This window comes from Eurosta solidaginis, chromosome 3 (genome assembly GCF_040869045.1).
Source record: "Eurosta solidaginis isolate ZX-2024a chromosome 3, ASM4086904v1, whole genome shotgun sequence".
Classification (NCBI taxonomy): Eukaryota; Metazoa; Arthropoda; class Insecta; order Diptera; family Tephritidae; genus Eurosta; species Eurosta solidaginis.
The window spans coordinates 52,427,598-52,452,599 of record NC_090321.1 but is presented as its reverse complement, the minus strand read 5'-3'; the positions used below and the strand labels follow the sequence as shown (position 1 = coordinate 52,452,599).

Here is a 25,002-nt window from a genome sequence, read left to right as displayed (position 1 = left end):
AATTTTGGACAATGGGCGTGGCACCGCCCACTTTTATAAGAAGGTAATTTAAAAGTTTTTCAAGCTGTAATTTAGCCGTCGTTGAAGATATCATGATGAAATTTGGCAGGAACGTTACTCCTATAACTATATGTATTTTAGCAAAATCGTATAACGAACACACCCACTTTAAAAAAAAAAATTTATAAGTCAAATTTTAACAAAAAATTTAATAACTTTACAGTATATAACTAAATTATGTCAACGTTCAACTCCAGTAACGATATGGTGCAACAAAATACAAAAATAAAAGAAATTTTCAAAATGGGCGTGGCTCCGCCCTTTTTCATTTAATTTCTTTAGAACACTTTTAATGGCATAAGACGAACAAAAATTTACCAATCCTTGTGAAATTTGGTAGGGGCATAGCTTCTATGACGATAACTGTTTTCTGGGAAAGTGGGCGAAATCGGTTGATGCCACGCCCAGTTTTCATACACAGTCGACCGTTAACACGATAACTTGAGCAAAAACCGATATATCTTTACTAAACTTAGTTCACGTACTTATCTGAACTCACTTTACCTTGGTATTAAGAATGGGCGAAATCTGACCGCGCCCACTTTTTTGATATCGAAAATTTCGAAAAATTAAAAAAATGCCACAATTCTATACCAAATACGAAAAAAGGGATGAAACATGGTGATTGGATTGGTTTTTTGACGCAAAATATAACTTTAGAAAGAACTTTGTATAGTGGGTGTGACTTCTACCATATTAAGTAGAAGAAAATTAAAAAGTTCTGCAGGGCGAAATCAAAAGCCCTTGCAATCTTGGCAGGAACACTGCTCGTGGTATTACATATATAAATAAATTAGCGGTACCCGACAGATGATGATCTGGGTCATCATGGTCCACATTTTGGTCGATATCTCGAAAACGCCTTCACATATACAACGAAGGGCTACTCCCTTTAAAAACCCTCATTAATACCTTTAATTTGATACCCATATCGTACAAACACATTATAGAGTCACCCCTGGTCCGCCTTTATGGCGATATCTCCCTTTTAAAATACTCATTACCACCTTTCATTTGGTACCCATGTCATACAAACACATTCCAGGGTCCTAGGGTCATTTTCCTACATGGGGATTTTCCCTTATTTTCTCTATAGCGCTCAGCTGAGTATGTAATGTTCAGTTACACCCGAACTTAACCTTCTTTACTTGTTTTACTTCGTTTGGTTAGGTTGAACAGGCTAAGTCAAAAGAGACTTCATATGAAAAAGCTTTCTCGAATACAGCTTATTTGCTCCGCTGTCCGCCGTCCGTAGTGTTTGGAGTCTTGACCTCGCAGGCGCACGACAAGAACACAGCGTAGCAAACCGTTTTTACGCACAGCTAACACTTCTTACATCTTATGTTACTTACAAGACCTAATTTATAAGCATGCGAAGCCAGAAGACAGAATCCCGCCTGCACCCCCATCATGAGCCTGAAGCCTTCTCTATTTAGAGGTACATATGAGCAATTATGTGATAGGTGCTATCACCGCTCAAGTTCTCAGACTTCTCCTCAAGGGGGTAGGGAGCTTAGTATATATTCCCGTCAGGTATGTCTGTCGTAAGAGGCGACTAAAATACCAAATTGATTCAGGGCGTTGTGTAACGCAACCCTTTCAAGGGGTTGCCAGCGGCATACTTATCTCCTTTAACACAATTGTCAACCTCACCTACCCGTGGTGAATCCTGTTTCTTTAACAGCGAGGCTTTGGCGACCCCAAGTTACTAATGGATCTAGGGGGTGGCAGTGGATGGCCTAGAAGGTTTCATCTGGTCATACAAAATCGTTCCCGAGATGATCAGGCTAGTACTCTAATGGTGCCTGTTACCGGAACGTACCAGATCTGCATCCAGCAAAGCGCCATCAACATCGATAACATTCCCCAAGGCCTCCAGGATGTCCAATAAGTTCTCTTACACCTCTTTGGTCAAAACAAATGTCTGCAACATTGTACATCCACCTCGCTAGCATTATGTTACCAACTATCTTGCATCCAAAAATACTAGGATTGACATTAAATAATGATCTGCGTTTCTCGCAACCGCAGTCGTACCTCAAATTCGGAGTCGTAACAAAACCCCAAAGTCCTTCGCTGGAATCGCTTGGAGCAAAGACAGAAACGTTGATAGCTACATACGGTTACCAAGCAGGCATCGGTGCAATTTAGAAACGAAACATCAAAACCAAGGAGAATTAAACAGGGGGTGCCACAGGGTGGTGTCCTATCCCCACTTTTGTTTAAATTCTACATATCTAAGCTACCTTCACCACCGGAAGGAGTCACAATCGTTTCCTACGCCGATGACTGCACAATAATGGCCACAGGCCCAGGCCCAAAGATCGATGCGCTATGCAATAAAATAAACGGCTACCTCCCTGATCTCTCCAGTTTTTTCGCCTCGCGAAACCTGGCATTATCACCGGCTAAATCTTCCGCGACCTTATTTACAACATGGACGCCCCAAATGTCGACCATTTTGAACATCCACGTCGATGGCACTACGCTACCGACTGTCCTACACCCCAAAATCTTGGGTGTGACGTTTGATCAGGATCTACATTTTGGTGAGCAGGCAGCCGCAATTGTTCCGAGAATTCAGAGCCGTAACAAAATCCTCAAATCCCTCGCTGGCAGTACTTGGGGAAAAGATAAAGAAACGCTCATGACTACATACAAAGCAATTAGCCAGCCGATTACGTGCTACGCGTCACCCATATGGTCGCCAAGCCTAAAAATCACCCACTGGAAGAAACTACAGGCCTGCCAAAATACTGCTCTCAGAATCGCCACGGGCTGTCTTCTTATGTCCCCAGAACACCATCTGCATAATGAGGCGAGCATACTCCCCATCAGGGAGAGAAATGAGATGCTGACCAAACAGTTCCTGTTGAATACCCAGAAACCTGGGCATCCCAACAGACATCTGATTGATGAACCAGCACCGCCTAGGGGCTTAAGGAGTCATCTCCGTAAGCATTTTTAGGAAATACGGCACCTGAGAACCCAGCCGTATGAAGTGAAAAAACACAAGCAGGTCCTTGGTGAACTCCATAAACAGGCGTCGGACCTTTATGCCGGGAATTGCCCGGTGAATCCAGTACTTAACGAAAATTATCCAAAACTTGCGGAAGAGGAACGCATACTCCCCAGGGAAACGCGTGTCACTCTTGCTCAACTTCGTTCTGGATACTGTAACAGGTTAAACTCTTACCTATCCAGAATCAACCCCGACATACAAAATGTATGCCCCGCTTGCAATGTGTCCCTACATGACACCAACCATCTCTTCAATTGTAATGTGGAACCAACGCCTCTAACACCCCTTTCCTTATGGTCCACCCCTGTTGAAACGGCAAGTTTCCTTGGACTCCCGTTAGAGGATATTGATGACAATTTGTGATCGGTCGCGGCTATTAGGTGGGGCGAGCATTGCTACAACAACAACAACAACAAGCTTAAAAGATACACAATGGAAGAAGCTGCAGGACATGGTCTACATAGTGAATTCATCTCATAAGGGCGAGAAACGCTGTTAAATACTCTGAAACCTGGGCATCCTAATAGACAACTGATTGATGAGACCTCGCCTCCGTGGGATATAAGTCATTTCCGCAAACACTATGAAGTTATCTGATACATATGAATTCAGTTGTTTGAACAAACAATGCATAAACAGGCCTTGAGCCTCATCCACAAATCCCAAAAGTTTAGGGACGTCCCCCGTATACTCATCGTCTGCTGCACTCTTCTTTTCTAACTCATCGGCCTTTTCATGATAAGGGGATATTATGACGTGTCTCTAGTTTTTTTTGACATTAGTTGGCTAATTGTGTGATGATCTTCAAAGCTTAATTACAGCCTAATCCTTATGAAATTCAACTTCTCGCATTTTCATCTATGAGTCTTTAAATAAACTGTTGACTTACATAATTAAGTATCTTCTCAAGCGATAGAAGTGTTACAAACGTTATTCAAATTGAACAAGAAAACATGGAATACAAAAAAAATCAACAGATTATTGTAATACATTCTTTTCATGCAGTTGGCATTTATTTTGCTTCAAATTCCATCACTTATACAGCTAACACTCTACAAAGGACATTGGTTTACATACCTACATCTACAACAACAGCATATATTTTCATTGCTAACACCAAAATCATTACCATCGCCATTGTCGCCACATGAAAGTTCGTGGTAATGAAAAAATGCATCGTAAAAGTGATAAAACAACAGCACATAACCAGCAATAGTAAATGTTTCCTCCTTCTCTGAACGGGTCTTCATGAGTGAGCGTATGCAAAGCTGGTATGAAACGCCTAAAAGCCGACTAAACAGTCTGTTTGTCAGACAACTCAGTCAGTAGAGTAGTGTTGCGTGAAAATAACAAAAATAAACTTAAAAAAAAAATTATGTAAAGCTTTGGAAAGAAAGTAGGTGTAATCAGTTGAAAAAAATAGAGTTAGTAGTCAGTGAAAACTGCAGCAAACGGGCCCAGAGCGCGGCATTTTGCTTTGATGTTGCCACTGTCTGGTGACAAGAACAGACACCAATGCAACGTAAAAGTGAATAATGAAGTCGTACTGTGTGTCGACAGTACGCGCATACATATGTTTACATGTTAAACTTATACATGCACAAAGTCTCGGTTTTTTATACTCAGCGTGCTTTGCATACAGAGTATATTGTAACGATTAATTCCGCTTATTTGAAACCTTCTGGTAACGTTCGAATCGCTAAACTGTTGAATAAATCACTCCAGTACTGCAAACTCGTCTTTATTTAGATTACTTTGGGAGGACTTTGCAATTATACTTCACTTCACAACTAGAGCGTGTTTAAATCAAACTGACTAATCATTTCTCAGCTTGCGCTGTTTTTCTACTCTCTGTTGCCTCGTCCGCATATTTCTACCACGGTCTAGCCGTTTCGCCTTCTAGAACTGTTGTATCTCCTGCTTGGTAATTGAGCTATATGCGTGTGTATGTGTGAGTAACAACTTCGGCTGATGACTACATGTGTGCGAGTGAGTTATCTCTTCGTCGCCTTCTTTGTATGTCTAAAAATGATGATTGATGTGTTCATGTACACAGGTGTAGCTTGCTTTAATGTTTTTGTTGTTGTGCCTTTATTTACTAACATCTTAGTGACGCTAAAATTCGCCACACTGCACTCCACCTAAGTCGGATCGTCCCGATCAGACAAATTTTCTGATCTAAACGCTGCCAGCCTTTCCAAATGAACCACTTTCATTTTGGTTCGTGGTTTGTCAATGGTTTGTATGCGGTTAACTACATCTTTGATCCGTTTTACAACTTTGTATGGGTCTTCCCAATTACACTGCAATTTTGGGGACAAACCTCTTTTTCGTGGTGGGGTGCATAACATCACCAAATCTCCTTCCGGAAAACCTTCCGAATTAATTGCTTTATCGTAGCTGGCTTTCATCTTGTCACTCATAATCTCGGTTCGTTGTCTTACAAGATCGTGTATTTCTCTCTCCTTCCAAGACACCAGTGGATTTCTTGGCATTTCCCTCTGCATCGGTATTTATCCCAAACTTCAAATCAGCTGGCAGTCGAAGGTCATTGCCAAAAATTACCTTTCTAGGGGTTTGGCCCGTTGTCTCATGCACTGCCGATCGGTAAGCCATCAAGAATAATGATATGTGTGTATCCTACTCTTTATGGAACTTATCCACTACTTTCCTTAAGTGCTCCTCCAAGGTTCTATTGAAACGTTCCAAAATACCATCGGACTGGGGGTGCAATACAGTTGTTCGTGTTTTTCGAATGCCCAATGTCTTACACATTTCTTGGAACACAGCTGATTCAGAATGTAACTCCATTGGTACATAAAAAAAAAATAAAAAAAAAAAATAATAATGTTCGGTTATACCTTAGGCACCCTTACTTGCGTTTTTTATTTAATTTTTCATTTTTTTGTTTGTGTTGCATATCCTTATCTTGGTTACTTTACCCTACAGTCGTACGCGCTGAAAGTTTTCTCTCTTGTGATGCAAAGATCTTTTGCACTTTCCAAATGCTTTTAGTGTTTGTTTGAAATTGCAGATTTTTTTTTCGTTTTAGAACTTCGCTTGATTTTTCCTGCGACACGTTACTACAAAGCGCTTTTTTCTTTTTGAAGCTCGTTTCTTTTTTTGTGTGTTTTGTTTGTTTCCATTGTATTTTTTCATTGAATATGTGTGTGTTTGTATAGATAAAATGTCCTTTGCGTAATGTCAATGACAGACTACACGTTGAGGCTAACTACGACTGCCGGCTAAACGTGGTGTCCTTGCATGCTTCCACCACTTCACTGTGTATGTTGCTTGGAATTTAATTTCTTTGCCGGCATGTATTTGCTCTGTGGAAGCTTTGTGTCGACAAATCCTCTTAAAGCGTATAATTTTAAAGTGCTTGTAAGTGATGCTCGTAAGTAGTAAACAGGCAGCTAATGTAAATAGACAACTTTTGTGCCAATAGAAGTAGAAAATAGTCTTAAGGATGCTGAATAGTCTAATACAGTTAATGGACTTGGTTACTGAGCCGTCCTTGGACCAAAGATCCGAGCGCAAGTAGCACATTTCTCCTGGAACCAATTGCGACTGTTTTAGTATGACTAGTCGACACTCCGTTCGAAACATTTGGTGTGAACAATGAACCTGCTGATATCTTTTACCTCAAGTTCCGGCAGTATATAAGTGCTCATACTTAGAAACCTAGTTTGTGCTATAGCTGGGCATACACACAGGTTGTGCGCGACTGTTTTTATGGTTTGGTGCCCTTCTCTCTGCAGCACCTGCAAATGCTGTTAAAAGGGATCCCCATTCTCTAGGCAGGCCAAGCGGCCAGTGTCCTGTGATTGTGGCAGTGATCCTAAAGATTTTATTCCTTGACCTATTTAGCACGTCCTATGTTCTCCAACTTTCGTTTGCTTGGTTATTTTGCAGGTGTCCGAGGAGTACCAGTTGAGGACTGCTGACTGCTTGAACCTGCTACGTGTGCTTCTTTTGATTGATGTAAGAAGATGATGCATCTTGATCGCCTCCAACAGTGTCCCTGTCCTTGCCTTCTCGTTGATTGGCTTAAAAAAAACCTGAAAAGATTGCTAAATACCATTGAAATAAAAAATTTACAGCACGTCGGCAGCTGCTTGGCAAGAAATATTCGCTGAAAAGCTTTTAATGATGTTATTACACACGGAGTAGTTGATAAACCACTGCCGAGGGGGGACACCGCTTAGAAAACTTTTTCGTGCGACTGCCTCATGATGGGCGTTCTTATAAGGGACTGTCTTTTGGCATCATATTTCGGTGAATCTTGACATCACTAGGCTGTTAGTAAATAATCACGCATAACAAAAACCTTAAAGCAAGCCACACTTGTGTACATAAACACTTCTTCAATCCTCATTTATCATCATCACACATAACCAGCAGCTTGAAGTGAAGAGGTATCTCACACACACACACATGTAATCATGAGCCGAAGTTCTTACTCACACATACACACGCATATAACTAACTACCAAGCAGGAGATACACGAGTACTAGAAGGTGCAACGTCGAGACCTTTGGAGAAATACGCGGACGACGCAACAGAGAGTATAAAAGCAGAGCAAACTGAGGATTGGCTATTTAGTTTTGATTTAAACACGCTATTGGTTGTGAAGTACTACTCCCAAAGTAAACTAAATAAAGACAGTTTGCAATACTGAATATTGGAGTGATTTATTCAACAGTTTAGCGATTCGAACGTTAGAGACGGTTTCAAATAAGCGGAATTTCCATAAATTCGTAACAATATGCACATAAATTAGGTCTGGTCACGGACGGCAAATGTAAGAAAACGTGCTGCAGGATGAAAATACAAGTTCGAGGGCTTTGAGGCCGCAGGGCTCTTATTCAGAAAATAGCTGCTTTAACACTACTAAAATTTTCGGATAAATAAAAATATCATGTGGAATATCATTCTTTAAAAGTGACACACTGACAGGAGTGTGAAAGTCTAAGGTAGATTTCTTTTCGGCATATGCAGCACGAGCACTTCCTAGCATCGTGGTTGAGTTCCATACTTTTCCGGGGCAGGAGGGTATAAAGCAGTCCAACTGCAAGGAGCTGCTCTGAGAATGTCAATTCATGGGAGGGGCACAACAAATATTGCACGTTCACGTTGATGGCATTTCGCTACCGACTGTCAGTCATGCAAACACCCTAAGGGTTACGTGCTATAACACTCTTACCTTGAGGCGCATGCCTCGTATATAAAGCACAAAGTCCTCAAGTCGCACTTGAGGAAACGATGCAGAAACGCTGTTAACAACTTACAAAGCAATTGAGTTCATGAGCTACGCGTCGCCAGTCTGGTCGCTTGGTCTAAAAAATACACACTGGAAAAGGCTGCACTCAAAACTGCAACGCGATGTCTTCTTATGACACCTGAACATAACCCACTTATTGAGGCAAAAAAGCTCAATATTAAAAAGCATAACGAAATGCTGAACAGATAGTTTTTGCTAAATTGTCACAAACCTGGACATCCCAGCAAACCACTGCTTGATCTAGCTTCGTCTCCAAGAGGAATAAAGGAACATCTCCGTAAGCACTATGGCGAGATCCAGCACTTGCATACGCAGCCGTTTGATTCAAATAAGTAACCGTTCGATCCAGATAATCTTAGTCTCATCCACAGAGAATGGGTATACAGCTTTGCTAGGTCGCGCCTGGTGGACCCCAGTGCGTCAATATACAGTGTATATATATATAGTGTATATATATATAGTGTATATATATATATAGTTTATATTATACACTATCTAAACCTTGCAGAATAAGAAGCAGACTACCAAGGGAGGCACGAGTCGCTCTGGCCTTAGTTCGTTCGGGATACTAAAAAAAAAATAAATGTAAGGCGCGATAACCTCCGAAGAGATCTAAGGCCGAGCTTCTCTTCCAATTTGCGTCGTGCTCCTCTTGATTTTCCCTACTAATTGGCCGGACGGGACCTACATGTTTTATGCCAACTCCGAACGGCATCTGCAAGGCAGATGAGTTTTCACTGAGAGCTTTTCATGGCAGAAATACACTCGGAGCGCTTGCCAGACACTGCCGAGGGGCGACCCCGCTTAGAAAAATCTTCTTCTAATTGAAAAACCTTATTTCTAAAATTTTGATGTTGCTTTGCCCGGAGTTTGAACCCAGTGCATACGGTGTGGTAGGCGGAGCACGCTACCATCACACCACGGTGGCCGCGGGATACTGTAATAGGGTAAAAACGACCTACGCAATATATGTCTGTCATGTAGCGTGCCCCACATCATACCAACCATCGTTTCAATTGCGATTTGGAACCAACATCTCTAACACCCATGCCACTCTCGTCCAAGCCTATTGAAGCTTCAAGTTTCCTTGGACTCCCGTTAGAGGACTTTGATGGGAATTTATGAGTGATCGCTTTTATTGAATGGGGCAAAGCACTGTTAACACAACAACAACATGTAGAATTTTGGCCCAAAATTCAAATAAATCAACACATCCATGCATCTTAACACAATTTTTGAAAACCAACCAGCCCAAGGATCAGTGCTTATAAAGCCCCAAAGAAGTATTAAATTTCCACAGTTTAAGGTGGTTTGCCGGTAGATGAAATGAAGGAGAAAAAGGAAAACAAAGAAATGAAATTGAAATCCAAAACCGAAAATGCTTTTTGGCATTTTAAAGGAACATAGAAGTTGAGAAGTAGGATAACAGCTTAAAAATAATAACAGACGAGGTAGCGCTCGAAGCGCACAACAAAAACAACTAAATAAATGAAAATAAAAAAACGTTTTGAGTAACAAAACACCAAACATATAACTTGAGACTTTACCAAATTCGTGCATATGAAATAAACCAGAACCACCAAAACCACAGCAACAGCAACAGCACCACTGCTTCAACAATGTACAACGAAAAAACAGTAGCACCAGCAACAGTGCCAACATCAACCATAGAAGGCACAACACATTAAATGAGCAACAGCCAAAATAGACGCGCCTGCTGGCACGATAAAGCTGCCAAAGTCAATGCAGCAGAGGCAAAACCCTTGAAACTAAAGCCCAAGCCAAAAAGCCAAACAGAGGTTGAACCAAAAATTATAAAAAAGAAAAAAAAAAACGCGCACGTTTAAGGCATTCTAGAATGGGGAAACAGCAGCTGCAACAAAAGAAAAACAAATAAGGGTGTTGCAAGTTTCGGTTGTAACCGCAAATTTTATACTCAGCGTGAGTTTCAATTGTACAGGGAATTTCAGATAAACTACTTTTTTGAATTTTGTTACAAGAGATTAATTTTTTTTTGAGGCTCTAGAAGTGTTGTGTCATGCTTGATCGGAATTGGGGCGTGGCACCGCTCATTAAAAAAAATGTCTCGCGATTTCCTCTTGCAATAAAACTTGCTAAGTGAAATATCATTGATAAAAAACTATTTTTCGCTAAGATAAAGCTTATTATTCTAGTCTAGGACGCTTTTATTATTTACAACATGGACGCCCCAAATGTCGACCATTTTGAACATCCACGTCGATGGCACTACGCTACCGACTGCCCTACACCCCAAACTCTTGGGTGTGACGTTTTATCAGGAGCTACATTTTGATGAGCATGCAGCCGCAATTGTACCGAAAATTCAGAGCCGTAATAAAATCCGCAAATCTCTTGCTGACAGTACTTGGGGAAAATACCTTTGTTTTGCTCATTACCACTTACAAAGCAATTGGCCAGCCGATTGCGTGCTACGCGTCCCCTATATGGTCGCAAAGCCTAAAAACTACTCACTGGAAGAAGCTACAGGCCTGCCAAAATACTTCTCTCAGAACCGCCACGGGCTGTCTTATTATGTCCCCAGAACACCACCTACATAATGAGGCGAGAATACTCTCCATCAGGGAGAGAAATGAGATGCTAACCAAACAGCTCCTGTTGAATACCCAGCAACCTGGGCATCCCAAAAGACATCTGATTGATGATCCAACACCGCCCAGGGGCTTAAGGAGTCATCTCCGTAAGCATTATGAGGAAATACGACACCTGAGAACTCAGCCGTATGAAGCCAAAAAATACAAGCAGGTCCTCAGCGAACTCCACAAACAGGCGTCGGACCTTTATGTCAGGAATTGCCCGGTGAATCCAGTACTCAAAGAACAGTACCCAAAACTAGCGGAAGAGGAACGCAGCTTGCAATGTGTCCCCACATGACACCAACCATCTCTTTAATTGTAATGTGGAACCAACGCTGCTAACACCCCTCTCATTATGGTCCACCACTGTTGAAACTGCTAGTTTCCTTGGACTCCCGTTGGAGGATATTGATGACAATTTGTGATCGGTCGCTCTTATTGGATGGGGCGAAGCACTGCTCCAACAACAACAACGACGTTTTAAACATACTTTATATATAAAAAGTGAGCGTGGTCTTTAAACGATCCCGTCCATTTTTACTTGAAATATTTTCTGCTATAAAAAAATATGTGCACCCAATCTTATTACGATCCGTTAATATTTCTTCGACTTATGACTCCCGAAACATAGAAAATCGCTTGGTCAATAAGGGGCGGTGCCACACCCCTTTTCAAAAATTTTAATTTTTAGCTTTTTCTTGTTATAATTCCACTTGGAAAATGAAACACCATTGATAACAAGCTCTTTTTTGCAAAGATATGGCTTATTTTACTCATCCACGACCCTTTTAAAAATCTTTTATATAAAAGTGGGCGTGGTTCTTAACCGATTTTTCTTTGAAGCATTCTTTATAGTAAAGGCAACTTCTCTGTCGAATTTTGTTAAGATAGCTTCAACGGTTTCTGATTTATGTTAAATAATATTTGTAAAATTGATTTTATTACAAGTGGGCGGTGCCACGCCTATTTTTAAAAAGTTTTTCAAATTTGTATCAAGTGTCTCAATATCAGTCCAAATTTCAACATTCTAGGTTTATTACTTATTTAATAATCAGGTTTTTTGTGTTTTCCAAAATGTTATATAAGTAAAAAGTGGGCGTGGTTATCGTCCGATTTCGCTCATTTTCAATACTGTAACTAATTTTGGGAAATTCGGCTTATTCCAAACCTTCTGCTAACGTTCGAATCGCTAAACTGTTGAATAAATAATTCCAATATTCAATAATGCAAAATGGTCTTTATTAGACTACTTTGAGCGTACTTCACAATAACACTTATACTTCACAACCAATAGCGTGCTTAAATCAAAACTGATTAGTCATGCCTCAGCTTGCGCTGCTTTTATACTCTCGGTTTCCTCGTTCACCCATTTCTCCTAAGGTATAGTAATTTCTCGAACTGCATGCTTTGTTACCAGCCATATACATGTGTATATATGAGTAATACTTCGGTTGATGATTACATGTGTTTGCATCTCTCCGTTGCCTTGTATGTATGTGTTTGAATTATGATTGATTTGTTTTCGTACGCAAGAGTGGCAGCTTGTTTTATTGTTGTTGTGCCGCTATTTAATAACAGCTTAGTGATGTTAGTATCACTTAGTGATGCTAATATTCGTCACAATACCAATCTATGCTGGGTCCAGATAAGCTCGTATACCGAATTTGGAGAAGATATCTAAATGCTCAAGTTATCGTGTTAACGGACGGACGGATATGGCTTAAAATTTCTTTTCGATACTGATGGTTTTGATATTGGAAGTCTATATATATCTCGATTCCTTTAACCTGTACAACCAACCGTTATCCAATCAGTGTGTAAAGCACGCTGAGTATACCAACAAAGCAGAATATCAATGTTTTGTTGGTTTCGATTTTTCGGCATTCAATTTCTTTTGATGCTTCGCATGCTGGTTTGACTGTGTTGTAATTGTATACAAAATACTTAAAAAAAGAGTTTTTTACTTCTTTCCGTTTCTACTTCATTTTAAATGCAACGCATGTATTGCAGGCGTACTCCGACGACAAGACATACAAAACTTCTTACGAAAAAAAAAACAGTTAAGCTTAAATTCAGCTGTACACACATGCTAATGCTAAGGTACGAACATAAATACTTGGCGAACAAGCAAGAAAAGAACCAACAAAATATGGGGCAGGTACAGCGATGGACATCCTTTTTAGTATATGTTTATGTGCTCATTGAACGGCACGACCGATCCGAAACAAGCCTTGTTAGCAATGCCAACAACCAAACCAAAATAAAAGTCGCCCAAAATGACCACCAGCAAATAGCCGCATAAACATTGGCTTGTATTCGAAAACAAAAGGAAGTTGAAAAGTAAAGGAGAGAAATCCAAACGCAGCAAATAAAAAAAAAACATGTTTTTGGGTATATAATCATTATATATGCACAACTTGAAATACTTTGTGAACCATTGAAGGGCGTGTGTACAAAACCTCGTGCGATGTAGTTGGGATGAGCAATAATTTGGAAATAACTCGTATATATGAAGCTGCTAACGTAGCGATAGCATCATGAAAAGGGATGTTGGTTGCGCCAGCCCATGGTACGTGTAGTTTTGAATCGCCCTTTCACTAACACTATTACTTAGTTACTTAATTGGCGCTTAACCGTATAAACGGTTATGGCCGTCCAACAAGACGCGTTAATCGTTTTCCACGTGTTCCTTCCAGCCGAGTGGAGGCCTCCCTCTTTCTCTGCTTACATAAGCGGGCTCCGATAAAAATACTTTCTTATCCGGAGCGTCATATTTCATTCGCATAAAGTGACCTAGCCAGTGTAGTCGCTGCGGTTTAATTCGCTGGACTATGTTGATGTCTGCGTAAAGCTCGTGCAGCTCATCATTAAATCTTCTGCGGTACTGGCCATCGGCAACGTGTAGAGGTTCATAAAACTTTCGAACAACTTTTCTCTCGAACACTCCTAGAGCCGCTTTATCTAATGTCATGGTCCATGCTTCTGCATCAATAAGTGACTTTTAGAGCATGATTTTCTTTTGCGAAAGATAGGACTTTATTTTTCAATTGCCTAACTAGTCCAAAGTAGCATTTATTGGCAAGAGTGATGACTAAAACCACTAGGTATGGTAAATAAATCAACTGATGTCGTTTCGAGTATGTATAGCAGTACGAACCTGATCAGCCCATTAGTGGACTTATCACGTATTTGCAATTTCGGCTATGGCTCTATTGATTAATTTCCTTCATCTTTTCAGAAAATTGCCTGTCCTCTCACTGATTAGAAAAAATGTTTGTTTTTGTTTTTTATGAAACAGTATTCAAAAATACTTACAACTTTCTGGCACTGGGACTGGAACTGGAAATAAGGGACTCAAAATAATAAAAAAAAACTAGAGAGAAGAAACACAAGGGAAGAAGAAAGAGACTGAGAAAGAGATAGAAATATAGTTATGCCAAGATAGAGAGATAGGGATAGATAAAGTGGGGAAGAGAGAAGGAGAGGGAGCTAGAGAGAAAAGAAGAGATGAAAAGACGGAGAGGGAGAAAGAGACGCAGAGACAGGTGGGAAAAAAAGGATAAAGAATAGGCGGAGAGAGGAGGAGGGGGAGTAAGAGGTAAAAGCTTCTTAAAAGTTATGCCTAAGTTAGGGTAGAACAACGTCTGCCGGGTCTGTTTGTAAGTTATGGATCTAACGAGTATTATATGTAGCTACTTCACCTATGTCCTTAACCGAATACACCATTCCAGAGCTATTGTGATATAAAAAATGAGTTTCGAGCACGGATTGTAAAACGTCATACCGGTCTAGCTTTTGCTGTAAGGGAAATATGTAACTTTACTATCTCAATTACATCAACTGAAAGCCCAGCTTTTGTTAGCTTCAAAGCCTACCTGTTACCATCAATTTTCTTTTGTGACTACGTTCCCAAATAAGCGTCTTATTATGAAGTTAGATTTAATTGGATTATCCGTAAGGACCTTAGATAGATTGAATACGTCCATAGTATTACCAGAATTCATTCGACCAAACTGAAAAGTTCTATCATATCATATATATTATTTATAATTGCTGTTTTTATGCACGGGTCCCTTTTTCGCTCTTATTTGGAATCCAAATCTATAAATAAAGTTTTAGTTGTAAAGATGGAGATTCGGGCTATTAGCGAGCTTTGAGCAATTTGGGACGTAGTGCTTTTGTTCAGCTGTATTTTATTAAAATAATTTGTTAAAAATAAACGTGAGCACACAAAGAAATCTATTTTTACTATGGCACTATTGTGAATATTTGCATTGCATTACCGGCAGTTGCTACCATACGCTAGATGGCAGCGCAAGCTGTAAGTTTTAATTGATTGATCGAACAGCTGATTTCTGTTGATATTTGATAAGAGACTTTTATATATATTGGTTGCGCAAGATGCGCAAGGGTCCGGCTCGTACTATAAAATAACTCTGTGCCATTGCAAATATAAACCGTTTTTTGGGAGCCACCCTACTTGCTGTTTCTAGCTAAATTGTGTCTGGCGATCGCAGGAAACGAACACAGTATATGCTAACAGTTAGATGCTACAACCCGCAATTCAAAAATTTTCTGTCGCTAACCATACCTTATTGATTTCCTTGTTATGCTAAAAGTCAGATTCTCATAAAAACGCCGATCATCTTCGCTTTGAGTGAAAGATGTGCTCCATACGTCAGCTAAGAATATTGTAACGAGTTTTGGGAAAATCCGCTTATTTGAAACCTTTCTGCTAACGTTCGAATCGCTAAACTGTGGAATAAATCACTCCAATATTCTGTATTGCAAAATGGTCTTTATTAGACAACTTTGTAAGTAGTACAATTATACTTCACTTCGCAACTGATAGCGTGTTTAAATCAAACTAATTAGTCATTCCTCATCTTGCGCTGCTTTTATACTCTCTGTTGCATCGTCTGCATATTTCTCCAAAGGTCTAGACGTTTCACGTTCTAGAATCTCCTGCTTGGTACATGTATATTTGTAGTTTATGCAGTTCTCATAGTCATATGCGTGTGTATGTGTGAGCAACTACTTCGGCTGGTGACCACATGTGTGTGTGTGTGGGATCTCTTCGTTGTGTTCGTTCGTTCGTTTATTTTCCTTGAATTCTCCAAAAGTCGCAATTTTTCATACCTTTAGAGCAATAGAAATCCTTCTGATTCCACTGCAAGAACTTACTTCCGCATTGCTGCCAAATCGTACACGTTACAAACAGCAAAATCTGTTCAAGGCATACCACCTTATCGCTTAAGGCGTAACTACAAAAATACTTGACATCATGCGAGATAACAAATCTGGATAAACGCTAACCTCACAAGCACTATGCATAACACAACACGCGCCCTAAATGGTGGCGGCAGATGTCCAAAACAAAAGAATAATAAAAAACCACGTGACAAACCAGCTAAGGAGGCATTAATTTGGGGAGAAGCAGCAATTGACTTTACAAAAACGAAATCTTATCATAACAAACGTTTTGTGTAACGCGGGTAAACGAGCGGCGATGTACTAGTTCAAAGTCACAGCTGATCCTGCAGCTGCTCATGCTTCCATGGGGTACCACCTTTTTGATGTTGATGCTGGTGCTACTGCTGCGTAACTCACTATGGCAGCGGACTGATTGTCTGGTTTTGATCGTTGCTCATTCGATCGGTTGCTTATATGGTTATATACGAGCGTAACGCTTGCCGGCTGGCTGGTTAAATTTCCATTTTGATTATCAGTTGCTATTGTGATTTTCTTTTTGCTATTGTTGTCATTTTGCTCTAAAAGAAGCATACTATGTAACCAGTTCCAAGTAAGTAACTTAGCCGCAATGTGGTAGGAAAGCAGATCAATAGCTAAAAAGGCGTTACGAGACTGTAACTGGCTAAGGCTGCTACCTCGGCCTGTGGATGTTTATCAGTTATCGTAATCTTGTAATTGCATGTATACCACAAATGTTTATGTTAATGGTAAATTGGCAAGCAACGGGTGAAGCAAGTTCTGTATTAAACCAAAAAAACGTTGACGGCTAAAAAGGCGTTCCAACAAGAGAAGTGGAGCGCAAAATATAGCCAACAGCCAACAACTTTACCGCCACTGCCTCAAGCCTCAACAGCACTACAAGTACGGACATAATTAACGAGATATCAGCGCATACCTACATTAAAAGAATTTAATGATGTGTGGAATGTTTAATGATTACAATTGGCTTTCGCTTTAGCACACACGAAAAGGAAATGAATAAATATCTATATTAAATAAATAAAAAAAAACATGCAAAGTATGCGCCAAAGAAAGATAATACGAAAAAAATTTATATGTAAGTCATAAACATTGAAGAATACATTCCTGCTATAAATGGTACATCGAAATTACTTAATTTCTGCATTTTAAGATAAAGTACATGTTACTTATGTATGCCTCGAGAGGATCGATTCAAGCAATATATTTTGCATCGTTAAAATTCTATTCGGTTTTCGTTAAGCGTTTAGCATTGTCCTGATTACAGTACGGTAGTTGTCTTGGTATAGTACAGTAGGACAGCAAATGCGCAAGGTCTATTTTATACTGTGCCGATCTAGATATAATAAACTAGCAGATTCGGCAGACGTTGTTCTGCCCTAAATTTGGTCTATCTGCACACATTTTGAGAAGGGTTTCCCCTCTTACTCTGTCCCTCCCCCTCTCTACTTTTTCTTAATTCTTTTTATTCACTCCTTCTTCTGCATTTCTCCCTCTCTGCGTCTCTTTTTCCTCTCCGTCTTTTCCTTCGCGTCTTTTTCGCTTCATGTATCCCTATATCTCTACCTTCGCCTCAATCTTTCTCAATTCTTTTTTTTTCTTTTTCCCTCTTTTCTCTTCTCTCTAGTTCTTCTCATTCTTCTTCATCCCTTATTGCCAGCCTCAGAGGGTGGTATGTATTTTGTTCCGAACCCGTACCCGTCCCAAGCCTAGTCTCATTTGGTCCCTGGACCACTTGCTAAATGCTAATCTAGGCAAGGGGCTACCTATATACCAAATTTCAGGCAAATCGAACTATGAATAGAATTTGTTCGGATAGATCGCTCCCTGATTCACTTCCCGGAAAAATGCATCGTAAAACTTATCCAGGCAAAGGGCTACCCTTTAGGCAACACCAAAAGAGAATTGCCGATAATAGCAACACGGAGTTTATGCGTTTGAACTGGGACATTTCATTTCGGACGTACATATGTACATATCTATGTAGGTATTATCAATTCATGTCTTCATATCGGCTTCGCATCCATATTTATCCGTTTTGCTTGGTTGATGTTACTAAACCGAATATCATAATAAAAATGACTTCACTTTATAGCTCTCATCAACAGCTTTCATTTTATATCCATATTGTATAAACACATTCTAGGGGTATCCGGGTCCATTTTTTGGCCTATCACTCGAGACCCTAGTCACCCAACGGTACGAAAGATACACCGTATTAAAGTACTCGTCAGCAGCTTTCAGTTGTTACCCATCCTATGTTTACCCTGGTCCATGTTTTGGCTTATATCTGAAGACCCTAGCCACCTAGCGAGATAAAAGTAGGCCGAGGAACTTCCGTGGGGGAAACTACATAAGAATGCGTATTTTGGCATTATTCCGTTGTGTAGTTTAGGCGACATATATAGATTTATATATAGGTAGATCGTGCAGGTAGTCAGGCCAGTGTAGTGTCTATCAAGCGTAAAGTGTAGCAATATCGAAAGCAGCAGAAACTTTGTAGGAAGCATACTATCGTGTAGTCTCGTCCATATATATAGCAGCGAAGCGGCCATGCAGGCAACAATCTCGGAAGAGCATTTTATCAAGAAGTGTTCTGCATTAGAGAGAATTTGCTTACACCGGAGTGTACATTTATACTAGGCTCGCGCTCATTAGTTGATAGAAGATAACGAAAATACCGACACCTAACACAGTAGGGTGAAATACACGATGAATATACGGAAAGCGTTCCATTCCGTTTGGGAGAAATTAAAAGGAGATAAGAGTTGCTCATCATCTATCAAGTAGAAACGGCGCGGATTGTAGGGCGAAGAGTGAAAATTGCTCAAATCTCCAAAAAGATAATACTTGTGGTTCATTATAAGCGTTCTAACAGGACACGGGATTCTGACGTAGGATCTGTTGTAACAGTGCCTATTCAGAAATAGGTATATCGTACATGCTCTTAGGCCACTATAGTACGTCTCAAGCGGAGAAAGTAGCTGTTACGAAAGCAGCAGAAATTCGGGAGGAAGCAGGCCAAGTGGCCACTAAGTCAATAATTTTACACAGCAATTCACCAAGAGCTGTGGTGGAGTGCCGCCAGTGCATTGGCGAGAATTTACTCAGTCCGGCTCAGGCGTACATTTATACGAGGTTTCCGGTCATAGGAGGACGGAAATGCCGATAAGTTGACAAAGCAGGGAGAAGCACACTACATAAGGTAAACACCCCAATCAAAAGAAGTTAGGAGTTGCTGCGATCAATCAAGCAGAAAAGGCGTGGATTGAAGAAAGAGATATCTAAGATCAATAAGTTGCTCATATCTCTAAAGAGAGAAGGTTTGAGCCTTACGATGAGCGTAATAACGGGACACTGCCTTTTGCTGTCACATATCTACAAAATACTGAGAACATATGTAGAAAGCGCGGATTGCAGGAAGAAACGGTTGAGCTCATTCTGTGTTCGTGTCCTGTACTCGCAAGGTTAAAGCTCAGCTAGTAGGGGCGGCAGAGTCAGCAATTAAGGTGGGCCCTAGAAAACTTCTAGCGTTTGTCAAGAGGGCGAAAGTAATTTTATAACAGAAGTATTGGTACCTAGTGGGATTTTTCTGTTCGGTCGTCAAACAAATTCTGGTAACACTATGGGCACATTTAGTCTATGTGAAGTTTTTATTTATCGGACTTGGGTTTTTGACATCCGATTTTTAGAAATATTTTTAGTAATTGCTATATTTTAGCCCATGCCTCAAAGGTCCCTATTGAGATTTCCTCAAAGCTCGCCTCATTTCTAAACGTTGCTGTTCTTAATAGCGGCCTCTAACGCATGTTTCTCTATTTTGTATGACCCCTCTTTGACAAAGGCTTCCCCCAATCGTCTGGCATGCACTTTTACTCTATCTCTGCTATTTCCTCTGTTCATCAACGGACTTATCGTTTTATTTATTTAGTAGCATTGGCATGGATCTAATGCAGGGTGTGTCAATGGCAGCAACTATCGCTTCAGTGTTCAGTTGCGATGCTTCTTGTAGTCCACTTTTCTTTAGCTTGCAATATGCTTTCAGATGCCTTCGTGATGTTTGGTATATCTTCTGCACTGGCTCCTGATGGACCAAAGGTTATGACTGTTCATTCCAGTCTAGCCATCATGTATAGTACCGATCATTCTCTTGAGTAAGTCGTTGGCATTCCCCACTCATTGCTTTTTGAGTTAAAGTTGCCTGCGGTGAGAACCGTTCCGCCTATTCCTCGATCCGTGTACTCGTGGCGTGCTCCGCCTCCCACACCGAAGATATTGGGTTCAATTCCCGGGCAAAGTTAAAAATTATCGATATTAGAGAAAAATTCAAGGTATGTTTGAGCTCTAGGCCAATATATACATATGTTTATTAAAGTACAGCAAATGTGTTTAAACAATGTATATATATTTGTCGAATGGTTTGTCTTGCCAATATTTCGACTTCAATCTGATTGACAAACCATTCGACAAATATATATACATTGTTTAAACACATTTGCTGTACTTTAATAAACATATGTATATATTGGCCTAGAGCTCAAACATACCTTGAATATATCAACTAAAAGGCCGGAATAAAAGAAATTAATTAGAGAAAAAGGTTTTTCTGAATTTCACTTCTTCATCAGCTAGCTTCTCGGGAGCTGAGTATTGAACTCGAATCTCCAACATTCATACTTCATAGTGGGGAAAAGGCAGATGCTTTTAACCACTTAGCCATATGAATGCCCCGCTGCTCGCTTTGCAATTGGTCTCTAAGTATTGCCTTTTTGTTGCTATTCCTTTCATTCACCATTTAGGTACATACTAATTCTGTATGTTATTTAATCCTGATTGTGTGGAATGTTTTATGCGCATTTTGAAAGCTTAGTAAAATTTTTTTGGATTAGAACAGTATTTGCTTTAGTTAGAAATACTTCCATCAAAAATTTTGAAAAAATATTTTTCAACTAAAAAAAAAAGTTTTTCTCAGCAGAGTCGCCTCTCGGCAGTGATTTAGCAAACACTCCGAGTGTATTTCTGCCATGAAAAGCTTCCCAGCGAAAATTATGTTGCCGTTCGGAGTCGGCATAAAACATATAGGTCCCGTCCCGCTAATTTGTAGGAAAAATTTAAAAAGGGGCATGGCGAGAATTGGAAGAGAAGCTCGGCCTAAATCTCTTCAGATGTAAATCGCCCCAAATATTTATAATTTTTTTATTACTTTGCAGGTTTTTCCCGCTTGTAGCTATGCCCTACTAAGGATATAGTGAAGTTTTGGCACCATACAAGGATGATTTCGGAATATTTGTATACCTTTCATGAAAATGAAATGGTATATTATGTTTGTAACGAATCTCAAAATTGTAAGTCCTTAAAGGAGAAGATATAGACCCACCAATAAGTATACCGAAATGATCAGGATGAAGAGCTGAGGTGATTTAGCCATGTCCGTCTGTCTGTTTGTATGCAAACTAGTCCCTCAATTTTTGAGATATCTTGATAAAATTTGGTGAGCGGGTATATTGATGTGTCCGATTAGACATTTATCGGAACCGGCCGGATCGGGCCACTATAGCACGTATCCCTCATAGAACCGATTTTCCAGAAAAGAGGATTTTTGTCATATCTTCCTCAATTTATCAGATTGAAGCTTCAAACTTTACCATATGCTTTCATATATGGCACGTATTGTTGTCTGAAAAAAATGGATGAGATCGGAAGTATATATAGCATATATCCCCCACAACCGATTGTTCAGATAAGAAGCTTTTCGTAATTTCTGCCCCATTTTAAGAGCTAGAGGCTTCAAATTTCACCGATTGCATACGTTTGTGACATATATTGTTGAGATAAGTGATTCATGATAAAAGCTATTTCATGCAGACCACAAAAAACGTGAAACTTTGCATCCTCACACAAAGTACCTACCTATTTTTTATACTCAGCTGAGCAGATCTCACATAGTATATTAATTTTGTTCGCATAACGATAATCCGTAACGGCATAAACTAATCGAGATAGATATAGACTTCTATATATCAAAATGATCTGGGCGAAAAAAAAAATTATTTAGCCATGTCCGTCCGTCCGTAAACATGATAACTTGAGTAAATTTTGAGGTATCTTGATTAAATTTGGTATGTAGGTTCCTGGGCGCTCATCTCAGATCGCTATTTAAAATGAACAAAATCGGACTACAACCACGCCCACTCTTTCGATATCGAAAATTTCGAAAAATCGAAAAAGTGCGATAATTCATTACCAAAAACGGATATGACGCAAAATAGAAAATTCGTAAAATTTTGGACAATGGGCGTGGCACCGCCCACTTTTAAAAGAAGGTAATTTTAAAGTTTTGCAAGCTGTAATTTCGCAATCGTTGAAGATATCATGATGAAATTTGGCAGGCACGTTTCTTCTATTACTATATGTGTGCTAAATAAAAATTAGCAAAATCGGATGACGAACACGCCCACTCTTAAAAAAAATTTTTTTTAAGTCAAATTTTAATAAAAAATTGTATATCTTTACAGTATATAAGTAAATTATGTCAACATTCAACTCCAGTAATGATATGGTGTAACAAAATACAAAAATAAAAGAATATTTCAAAATGGGCGTGGCTCCGCCTTTTTTCATTTAATTCGTCTAGAATACTTTTATGGTAACACGATAACTTGAGCAAAAATCGATATATCTTTACTAAACTTAGTTCACGTACTTATCTGAACTCACTTTATCTTGGTATAAAAAATGGCCGAAATCCGACTATGACCACGCCCACTTTTTCGATATCGAAAATTACGAAAAATGAAAAAATGCCATATTTTGTACCAAATATGAAAAAAGAGATGAAACATGGTAATTGGATTGGTTTATTGACGCAGAATATAACTTTAGAAAAAACTTTGTAAAATGGGTGTGACATCTACCATATTAAGTAGAGGAAAATGAAAAAGTTCTGGAGGGCGAAATAAAAAGCCCTTGGAATCTTGGCAGGAATACTGTTTGTGGTATGACATATATAAATAAATTAGCGGTACCCGACAGATGATGTTCTGGATCACCCTGGTCCACATTTTGGTCGATATCTCGAAAACGCCTTCACATATACAACTACCACCACTCCCTTTTAAAACTCTCATTAATACCTTTCATTTGATACCCATATCGTACAAACTCATTCTAGAGTCACCCCTGGTCAACCTTTATGGCGATATCCCGAAAAGGCGTCCACCTATAGAACTAAGACCCACGCCCTTTTAAAATACTCATTAATACCTTCCATTTGATACCCATGCCACACAAACACACATTGTGATTTTCCCTTATTTTGTCTCCAAAGCTCTCAGCTGAGTATGCAATGTTCGGTTACATCCGAACTTAGCCTTCCTTACTTGTTTAATTTTATATTTATCTTAAAAATCGCTTAGGTATGTACATCTGTCCACTATTTATTTTATATCTTATACAGCCGATTATTTGGATATTACGAATGGGATACGATTATTGTTCAGCCCCATTCATGAAATATATGAAGTTTTGGCACAGCCGAAGGCAGTCCCGTTCTTACTTGTCTTTTTATGCCTGTCTTCTGGAAAATTTCAGGCTTTTCTATGGATCAGAGGGATATTTTCGGTATTAATTTAGGAATTATGTCGGGATCATTTTTAAACGACGTCGGGGCCATTTCGAGATATAGTTTAGATTATTTTCAGGATGTACGGGATCGTATCATTATGCGAAATTCAATACTATTTCGAGACTGACATGTGGACAATTGCGGAAGTGTTTTCGGAATTTTTTGTATCATTTCAAGATTGCTTTAAGGATCATATCGAGCCTTTTTCGGGACTTTATGTGTTATTTTCTCTGTGCGGAAGAAGCTGTGGGTAGATGTTAGTAAATTAAATAATTACTATGTTTATCATGCAGCAGTTTATGATTTTAGGTGTTGGACGTCGTTGTGTTCCTCTTTTCAATTGAATAATGTAAACAAACACAATCACAAAGTACTTAACTGATAATTTCCAGCGCCATTCATCCTCATCAAAGTATTTTCTTCTGAATTTCCTTTCACAGCATTTTTCTTTACCGTTTGACTCGAAAAGGTAAGAGATATGTTTTTTCGCTCGTAATATTAGTGCTCTATTCAACTGGCACTATTTAAGTGTACTAAACATCCCATTGAAAGCTTTTGATGTTCTAAACCCTCATGTATAAAGCAAGTTGGCACTTAAGTGAGACAAGTAAGTAAGTAAGTACTACTTGCTTAGTGGATACTCACTTTGCGGCTTAAATACTTATGTGCTTTTATTGGCGAAAAAAAAATGTAGCTCACAAATTGTTTGGCTTGTTGGAAATCCCACAAAGTAATGGGCCACAAAGTGGATTTAAGTAAGTACTTTTGAGTTGTCCATATTTTTGGTGGTCAAAAGGCGCAAATAATGATATGATTTAATGATGCGACTACATAAGTAAGTGAGGCGAATTAGTGTGGTGAGAGCATTAAATGACAATGACTACATCAAAGGATATTCGTTTGCTTAGCCATATGAAGAGAGGCATGTGCGGAGCAAAAATATGTAATCTTTGACTCAAATTAAGAACTAAGTTAAAAGTGAGTAGCCATATTGTAACTTGAGTGTTCTGTTTCTTTGATCAGATTCCGCACTTCTCTATAAGTACTTTAACTTGGATCAAAACTTTGTTCATTTGAGAATGATATGTCAGACGGCGTCGAAGGTTGAGCTTAAGATAATGTACCTCACATTGAAACCAAGTCGAAGTTAATTCATTACTGTCA

At 39.4% G+C, this 25,002-nt stretch overlaps 1 protein-coding gene across 1 annotated transcript in view; it reads left to right on the top strand.

The window, feature by feature from the left end:
• Positions 1-25,002, top strand: part of arr (low-density lipoprotein receptor-related protein 6) — a 259,110-nt gene that overhangs the window by 19,464 nt on the left and 214,644 nt on the right. The window lies entirely within an intron of this gene.